Here is an 8,919-nt window from a genome sequence, read left to right on the forward strand (position 1 = left end):
TAAAAGGAATGGAAGAAGGACAGGACCAGTGTAACTGGCTGTAGGTTGAATGTGAAGAGAGGTTCCTGTCTGGGAAAATCCCTTAATAAGTGAGGGATCAGCTGGACAGAAAGGGAACTTGAGGCGCTTGGAGGATAGTGTAGCGAATGGTCAGTGGCATGCAGAATAGAGTGAGACCTGCACAGATGGTCTGTACCGTAGCCCTGCATGCCCCATCCTGACACAGGTGTCAAGCTGGTGTAAACAGGGACTAGATGCTGGAACACAGGGATTGGAGAGCAGACCCAGGAAGGGGACTGATGGTGACTGTGAGGAGACGGCCTGAGAAGACAAGAATGAGGAACTCCAAAATGAAGAATGCTCATAGAGGAAGCTCAGACCACTAGAGAGGCAAAGCACCATTGCTGAGTGATGTGCAAAGGGCAGGCCTGCCATTGCAGCTTCTCTCCTCATGTCATGGCCTCAGTCCCCCTGGACACTAGCAAGGAGATTTGCTGGAACTGCTCCCAAACCCATGCTATCACCTCCCCAAAACCTCCAACTGGGTGGCATACTTGCAGAATATGCTACAAAAAAAAAGAAGATATAACTTAAAAAAAAAAAAGAGAAAATAAAAAAATTACCTAGAATCAGATAACAATGAAAACATGATGACCAAAAACCTATGGGATGCAGAAAAATGCTGTTCTAAAAGGGGCATTTAAAGCAATATAATCTTACCTCAGGAAACAAGAAATGTTACAAATCTTGCACCTAATCTTGCACCTAAAGCAACTAGAGAAAGAACAACCTAAAATTAGTAGAAGGAAAGAAATCATAAAAATCAGAGCTGAAATAAATAAACAAAGAAAACAATAGCAAAGATCAATGAAATCAGAATCTGGCTCTTTGAGAAGATAAACAAAATTGACAAACCTTTAGCCAAACTCATCAAGATAAACAGAGAAGATTCAAATCAATAAAAAGATTGATAGAAATTAAAAAGAACTTACAACAAATATCACAGAAAAAGAAAGGATATAAGAGATTACTATAAGTAAGTACATGCCAATAAAATGGACAACCTACAAGAAATGGACAGCTTCTTAGAAACAACTTTCTAAGGCTGAACCAGAAAGAAATAAAAAATGTCAACAAACCAATCACAAGAACTGAAATTAAAACTGTGATTAAAACTATCTAACAAGGAGAGGGAGGTGGGAGGGTGGTTCAGAATGAGGTGACACATGTTTACCCATGGATGATGCATGTTAATGTATGGCAAAAAGCCATCACAATATTGTAAGGTAAGTGAAAGTGAAGTCGCTCAGTCGTGTCCAACTCTTAGCGACTCCATGGACTGCAGCCTACCAGGCTCCTCCGTTCATGGGATTTTCCAGGCAAGAGTACTGGAGTGGGTTGCCACTGCCTTCTTCATCTCAATCACGAAGCTGTCATAATTACTGGGCAAGGGAAATTTTGATGACACATTTAGGGGCACATTAAAAGATAAAATTGGTATCACTGTTAGAACATGTGAAGATGATCTTTCCTAGGAACTGAAATTAAATTTTTTACAAGAAGCCAAAATCCTCAAGCAATACAATCATACCAATATTGTAAAATTCATAAAAGTTAGCACACAAATACAGCCTATCTACAAAATTAAGGGACTTGTTCCAGGACGTGATTTCCTCTCCTTTCTGAGAAAGAACAATGAACTAAAACAGTTAGTGAAATTTTTATTAGATGCTGCTTCTGAATTGCAAACCTCAGGTAAAAATTGTATGCACAGGGACCTTGCTGCAAGAAACTGCCTGGAGGTGAAAATAATGTTCTGAAAACCAGTGACCTTGGAATGTCTCATCAGGAGGATGGTGGTGTGTGTTCATCTTCTGATTTAAAGCAGATTCCCATTAAATTGACAGCACTAGAAGCTCTCAATTATGGATGATATCATTCTGAGAGTGATGCATGTAGTTTTGGCATCCTCCTCTGGGAGACTTTCAGCTTAGGGGTCTGTCCACACCCTTGATTGAAAGTCTTCATTATCTGTGCTTGGTCCAAGGACTTATGACGTTTCTTCTCTTCCTTTCCTCTGGAACTGTCCCATTTCTCCTTCTTTTCTATCTTTTCTTTATCATGCCTGGACTCCTTTTTGCCACCAGAGGAGATTTTATCCATCTTTTCAGATTTAAATGAGTCGCCACCATTTTTTTTTTTTTTTTTTTTGCCTGAAGATTTTTACTTATTTTTTTTCCTTGTCTTTCTCATTTGGATAAGGAGACTCACATGGACTTTCACTTTTGTATTTTGAAACTCCCATTGTTTCACTTTCCTCTTTCCGCCTCTTGGTTAAGTCTGGTGGCACTTCTCGGTTATTGTTTGAGTGATCCCTTTTCCACTCTTTCCTGTCTTTTTCATTTTTTTTCCCTCTTTCTCTGGATCTTTCCCTTGACTTGTCCAAATCTTTCTTGTCCATTGCTCTCTCCTTACTCTTGGACAGTGGTGGAGGAGTATGATTAATGTAGAGCTTTGCTGAAGACTCCTTGAGTTCGATGAGACTGTCCTTTACTGTTGAGGAATGTGATGGAGAATAATGGGTATCAATTTTGCGACGTTTCTGTTCCCTTTCAGGCTCTGCAATATTTGAAGGGGGAACAGATGACTTCAAGGACCCAGAAACTGGTGTTTTTTCTCCTCCTTTAACATTTTCCTTTGATTTCATTTCCTTTGCTATATGTCATTCTCTGGACGGCTTCTTCTCTCTTTCCTTTTCTTGAGTTGACTTTGATTCTACATTCGGGACAGTCGTCTTGAATTTCTCATCTTTAGCTTTTTCTTCCTTCTTGAACTTTTCTTTCTCTTTGTAAGATTTAGGTGTTCTTTCCTTCGTTTCTCTTGCTTTTTCATCTTTATTTGGCCGTTCTTCCTTTGGTTTTTCTTTACCATCTTTATCAAGTACTCGGGCCTCTGGAGTAGTAGCTGAAGTCTTTTCTTTTTTCTCTTTTTCTTTCTCTTTGTCATTTTCTTTAACAGTTTTGCTGCTGTTAGAGCCACTGTTTCCATAACTTGAATTCCCTTTTGGTGTGAAACTAGAAGCTTTATCAACAGCTTTCACACCACACTGAGATCTCTCCCTTGATTTATCAATGTCCTCAGTACTGCTTTTGTCCAACTTAGATACACTTCCGATAGAGGTGAAGAAGGCCCACCACCAGGCCCATTTTGTACACTGGCAACTGCATTCTTTGGAGGGAGGTCTTTGTGATGAAACTCATTTTCAGGTATTATGTATGACTTTCTACTTTTCAACTGCCCAGAGTAGCCCATAGCCAATGCATATAGATCTGACCTCTTTTCTTTTTCCTCTTGGCAGATTTTATGCACTCTTCTTTCCAAAGCCTGACCCAGATTCAAAACTTTGGGTACCAAGGAAGTATTTTTGTAAGCACAATCAAGATATTTCTGATGTGAGTATATTCGCCTGTTTCAAGGCAATGTACCGATGCCTTAGTTACTCTGTAATGACATTTGTGTACAAAATGTTGAAAATTTTCATAGTCTAATTGATCAGCTTTATTTCCACCATCAAATCCAGTTGCTTGTAATATAGTAAGGAATCCTGGATAATTTACACATTCTTTTTCATATGTGGCTCTATCACTGTGCCACCTGGTTACAGTCTCTAACATGCAACAAAGGAATCTCCCATATTGACTAGCTTCATTTTCAGTACATATTGTGACTGTATAAATTAAATCATAGGAAACTCGATCATAGCAAAGAAGTGTGGAAAAATTTGGAGTTTTCTGTTGATGTACCAATTCAACAAAATGAGTAAATAGCATCAATTGCTGAAAAAATACATCGAGGAAATATACACAGCTGTGGAAATTTTGTGACGGTCTCATTTTTGGTAGATTTTGCTAAAAGCCAGTTGTCCTTTCCCAGTTTCAGTCTCTGCAGAACTCTCTGTACATGTTCCATCTGTTTATTTTCTTCTTCGAGAAGCTTGTCCTGAAGGGCAGTACATCACTCCTTCTCTTTTTTATTTTTATTTGGAGGCATTTCCTGATTGTCATCAATTGCTTTCATCTGGATTTTAAGTTTATTGACTTCCCGTTCATAGCTGGTATGTGGAACTGCAAGGTCATATATTGTCAATGACCAGAATGTGGCATAGAATTGAGGACTGATGTCATCCCAGACTTCGGAAACATGTAAGGAAACCACTGTTTCATGAACAGGAGCCATCACCATTTCATATGATGTGATGTACTTATGAACTTTATGCTGCTGTTTACTTCCTTCCCCTGATTTTTTAAGTTTGTGATACTTTGACAAAATATGGTGTGCATACATTGTCCTAGACAGGAAAAATGCTGCATCATGAGGTGTGTGAAATTCATTACAGAGCACATCAGTTGAAGGCACTCACTTTATATAATCTTCTGTGCTTAGATTAGATGCTAAAACCCACCAAACTATACCAGGGTATCATGACACTAATCGTAGTTTTCCCACAAGTTTCAAATGTTTAATAAATAAATTTAAGTTAGTCAGTAATGTCCATGTCAGACTCAGTTGTGTCTGACTGTTTGTGACCCCATGAACTATACAGTCCATGGAATTCTCCAGGCCAGAATACTGGAGTAGCCTTTCCCTTCTTCAGGGGATCTTCCAAACGCAGGGATCAAACCCAGTTCTCCCACATTGCAGATGGATTCTTTACCAGCTGAGCCACAAGGGAAGCCCAAGTATACTGGAGTGGGTGGCCTATCCATTCTCCAGCAGATCTTCCTGACTCAGGAATCAAACTGGGGTCTCCTGCATTACAGACAGATTCTTTACATACTGAGCTCTTGGGGAAGCCCAATTGTTCTCCAATTAAAATAAATAAATTAAAAAGAATCTTCCAACAAACAAAAGCCTGGTGCTAAATGTCTTCACAGGCTAATTCTATCAAATACTTAGAAAAGACTTAACACCTATTCTTATAAAAATCTTCACAAAAATGCAGAGGAAGGAACACTTTAAGCTGATTCTAGAGGCCACCACTACCTTGATACCAAAACAAGATAAAGATCACAAATAAAGAAAATTACGGGTCAATATAACTGAGGAACATAAATGCAAAAGTCCTCAACAAAACACTAGCAAATAGAATCCAATACCACATTAAAAGACTCATACGCATTGACCAAGTGGGGTTTATCCTAGGGATGTAAGGATTCTTCAATATATGAATCTCAATCAGTGTGATCAGTTTATTTCAGTCGCTCAGTCATGTCTGACTCTCTGCTACCCCATGAATTGCAGCATGCCAGGCCTCCCTGTCCATCACCAACTCCCGGAGTTCACTCAAACTAACATCCATCGAGTCAGTGATGCCATCCAGCCATCTAATCCTCTGTCGTTCCTTCTCCTCCTGCTCACAATCCCTCCCAGCATCAGAGTCTTTTCCAATGACTCACCTCTTCGCATGAAGTGGCCAAAGTACTGGAGTTTCAGCTTTAGCATCAGTCCTTCCAAAGAACACCCAGGACTGATCTTCAGAATGGACTGATTGGATCTCTGTGCAGTCGAAGGGACTCTCAAGAGTCTTCTCCAACACCACAGTTCAAAAGCATCAATTCTTTGGCGCTCAGCTTTCTTCACCATCCAACTCACACATACATACACTACTACTGGAAAAACCATAGCCTTGACTAGACGGACCTTTGTTGGGAAAGTAATGTCTATGCTTTTGAATATGATAGCTAGGTTGGCCATAACTTTCCTTCCAAAGAGTAAGCTTCTTTTAATTTCATGGCTGCAATCACCATCTGCAGTTGGAGATGGAGCCCCCAAAAATAAAGTCTGACAATGTTTCCACTATTTCCCCATCTATTTCCCATGAAGTGATGCGACAAGATGCCATGATCTTCGTTTTCTGAATCTTGAGCTTTAAGCCAAATTTTTCACTCTCCTCTTTCACTTTCATCAAGAGGCTTTTTAGTTCCTCTTCACTTTCTGCTGTAAGGGTGGTGTCATCTACATCTTTGAGGTTATTGATATTTCTCCCAGCGATCTTGATTCCAGCTTGTGTTTCCTCCAGCCCAGCATTTCTCATGATGTACTCTGCATATAAGTTAAATAAGCAGGGTGACAATATACAACCTTGACATATTCCTTTTCCTATTTGGAACCAGTCTGTTGTTCCATATCCAGTTCTAACTGTGCCAGTTGCTTCCTGACCTGCATACAGGTTTCTCAGGAGGCAGGTCAGGTGGTCTGGTATTCCCATCTCCTTCAGAATTGTCCACAGCTTATTGTGATCCACACAGTCAAAGGCTTTGGCATAGTCAATAAAGCAGAAATAGATGTTTTTCTGGAATTCTCTTGCTTTTTCCATGATCCAGCAATTTGGATGCTGGCAATTTGATCTCTGGTTCCTCTGCCTTTTCTAAAGCCATCTTGAACATCTGGAAGTTCACAGTTCATGTATTGCTGAAGCCTGGCTTGGAGAATTTTTAGCATTAGTTTACTAGCATTTGAGATGAGTTCAATTGTCCAGTAGTTTTAGCATTCTTTGGCATTGCCTTTCTTTGGAATTGGAATTAAAACTGACCTTTTCCAGTCTTGTGGCCACTGCTGAGTTTTCCAAATTTGCTGGTATATTGAGTGCAGCACTTTCACAGCATCATCTTTCAGGATTTGAAAGAGCTCAACTGGAATTCCATCAGGTCCACTAGCTTTGTTCGTAGTGATGCTTTCTAAGGCCCACTTGACTTCACCTTCCAGGATGTCTGGCTCTAGATGAGTGATCACACCATCATGATTATCTGGATCATGAAGATCTTTTTTGTACAGTTCTTCTGTGTATTCTTGCTACCTCTTCTTAATATCTTCTGCTTCTGTTAGGTCCATACCATTTCTGTCCTTTATCGAGCCCATCTTTGCATGAAATATTCCCTTGGTATCTCTAATTTTCTTGAAGAATTCTCTAGTCTTTCCCATTTTGTTCTTTTCCTCTATTTCTTTGCATTGATTGCTGAAGAAGGCTTTCTTATCTCTCCTTGCTATTCTTTGGAACTCTGCATTCAGATGCTTATATCTTTCCTTTTCTCTTTTGTTCATCACTTCTCTTCTTTTCACAGCTATTTGTATCTCTTCATGGCTGCTCCAGCAAAGCACAGCTGCTGCTCCTTACCTTGGACAAGGGATATCCTCTCACTGCCCCTCCTGACCTTAAACATGGAGTATTCCTCTCGGCCCTCCTGTGCCCGCACAGCTGCAGCTCCTTGAATGTGGAGAGTCAGTGTGATACAGCACATTAAAAAAAGTGAAGCATGAATCACATGATCATGTTAATACATGAAGAAAAAACTTTTAACACAATTCAACACACATTTATGATTAAAAAAAAAGTCTACAGAAAGTGGGTTTAAAGGAAACCTACTTCAACATAATAAAGGCCATATATGACAAACCCACAGAGAACATAATTCTTAATGATGAAAATCTGAAAACATCTCCTCTAAGATCAAGAACAATACAAAGATATCCACTCTTGCCACTTTCATTAACATAGTTTTGGAAGTTCTAGCCATGGCAATCAGAGGGGAAAAAAGAAAGAAAATGAATCAAATTTGGAAAAGAAAAAGTAAAATTGTTACTATTTGCAGATGACATGATACTATATATAAAAAATTCTAGAGATGCCACCAAAAGGCTACTAGAGTTCATCAATAAATTTGGTAAAATCGCAGGATAGAAAATTAATATGCAGATATCTATTACATTCCTATCCACTAGCAATGAATGATCAGAAAAAGATTTTACAGAGACAATCCCACTTTCCATTGATTTAAAAGAACAATATACTTAGTAATAAACCTACTTAAGGTGGGAAAATAACTGTACTCAGAAAAAAATAGAATACTGATGAAAGAAATAGAAGATGACACAAACAAATGGAGAGATATACCATATACTTGGACTGGATGAATCAATGTTGAGAAAATGACTATACAACCCAAAGCAATTTACAGACTCAAAGCAATCCCAAATTACCAAGCACATTTTTCATAGAACTAGAACAGTAAGCTTTGCAATTTGTATGGAAATAGTAAAGATCCCAAATAGTGAAAGGAATCTTGAGAAAGAAGAATGGAACAGGGGAAGCAGGTTCCCTGACTTCATATTAGACTAGAAAACTACAGTCATAGAAATAGTATGTTATTTGTGCAAAAACATAAATTTAGGTAAATGGAACACGATAGAAAGTCCAGAGATAAACCCATGCACCTCTGGCTGCCTAACCTATGATAAAGAAGGCAAGAATATATAATGAAGAAAAGACCATCTCTTTAACAAGTGAGACAGGCAAAACTGGACAGAGACATGTAAAAGAATAAATTAAGAACACTCCCTAATACTGTATACAAAAATAAAGTAAAAATTAATTAAAAACATAAATGTAATATAAAACATTTAGAGACATAGGCAGAAGACTCTTTGATATAAATCATAGCAATATCTCCCACCCCCTCATTGGCTATTCATTTTACCTGTGGTAATCCATGTTACTCTCTCCATACAGCCCATCCTCTCCTTCCTCCCCCCACTCCATGTTCATAAGTCTGTAATCTATGTCTGTGTCTCCCTTGGTGCCTTGAAAATAATTTTATCAGTACCATCTTTCTAGATTCTATATAAATGCATTAGTATATGATATTTCCTTTTCTCTTTCTTACTTATTTTACTCTGTTTCATAGGCTCTAGGTTCATCAATCTCATTAGAACTGACTCAAATGTTTTCTTTTTTATGGCTGATTAATATTCCATTATATGTATGTACCACTGCTTTCTTATCCATTCATCTATTGATGGACATCTAGGTTGCTTCCATGTACTAGCTGTTGTAAATAGTGTTTCAGTGAACATTGGAGTACA

The 8,919-nt window shown here is 38.6% G+C and overlaps 1 pseudogene; it reads right to left on the minus strand.

Moving 5' to 3' along the window:
- Nucleotides 1-1,935: 1,935 nt before the first annotated feature.
- LOC128069521 (THO complex subunit 2-like) lies at nucleotides 1,936-8,548 on the minus strand (annotated as a pseudogene).
- Between the last annotated feature and the right edge of the window lie 371 nt (nucleotides 8,549-8,919).

The sequence above is a fragment of the Budorcas taxicolor genome, chromosome X (genome assembly GCF_023091745.1).
Source record: "Budorcas taxicolor isolate Tak-1 chromosome X, Takin1.1, whole genome shotgun sequence".
Classification (NCBI taxonomy): domain Eukaryota; kingdom Metazoa; phylum Chordata; class Mammalia; order Artiodactyla; family Bovidae; genus Budorcas; species Budorcas taxicolor.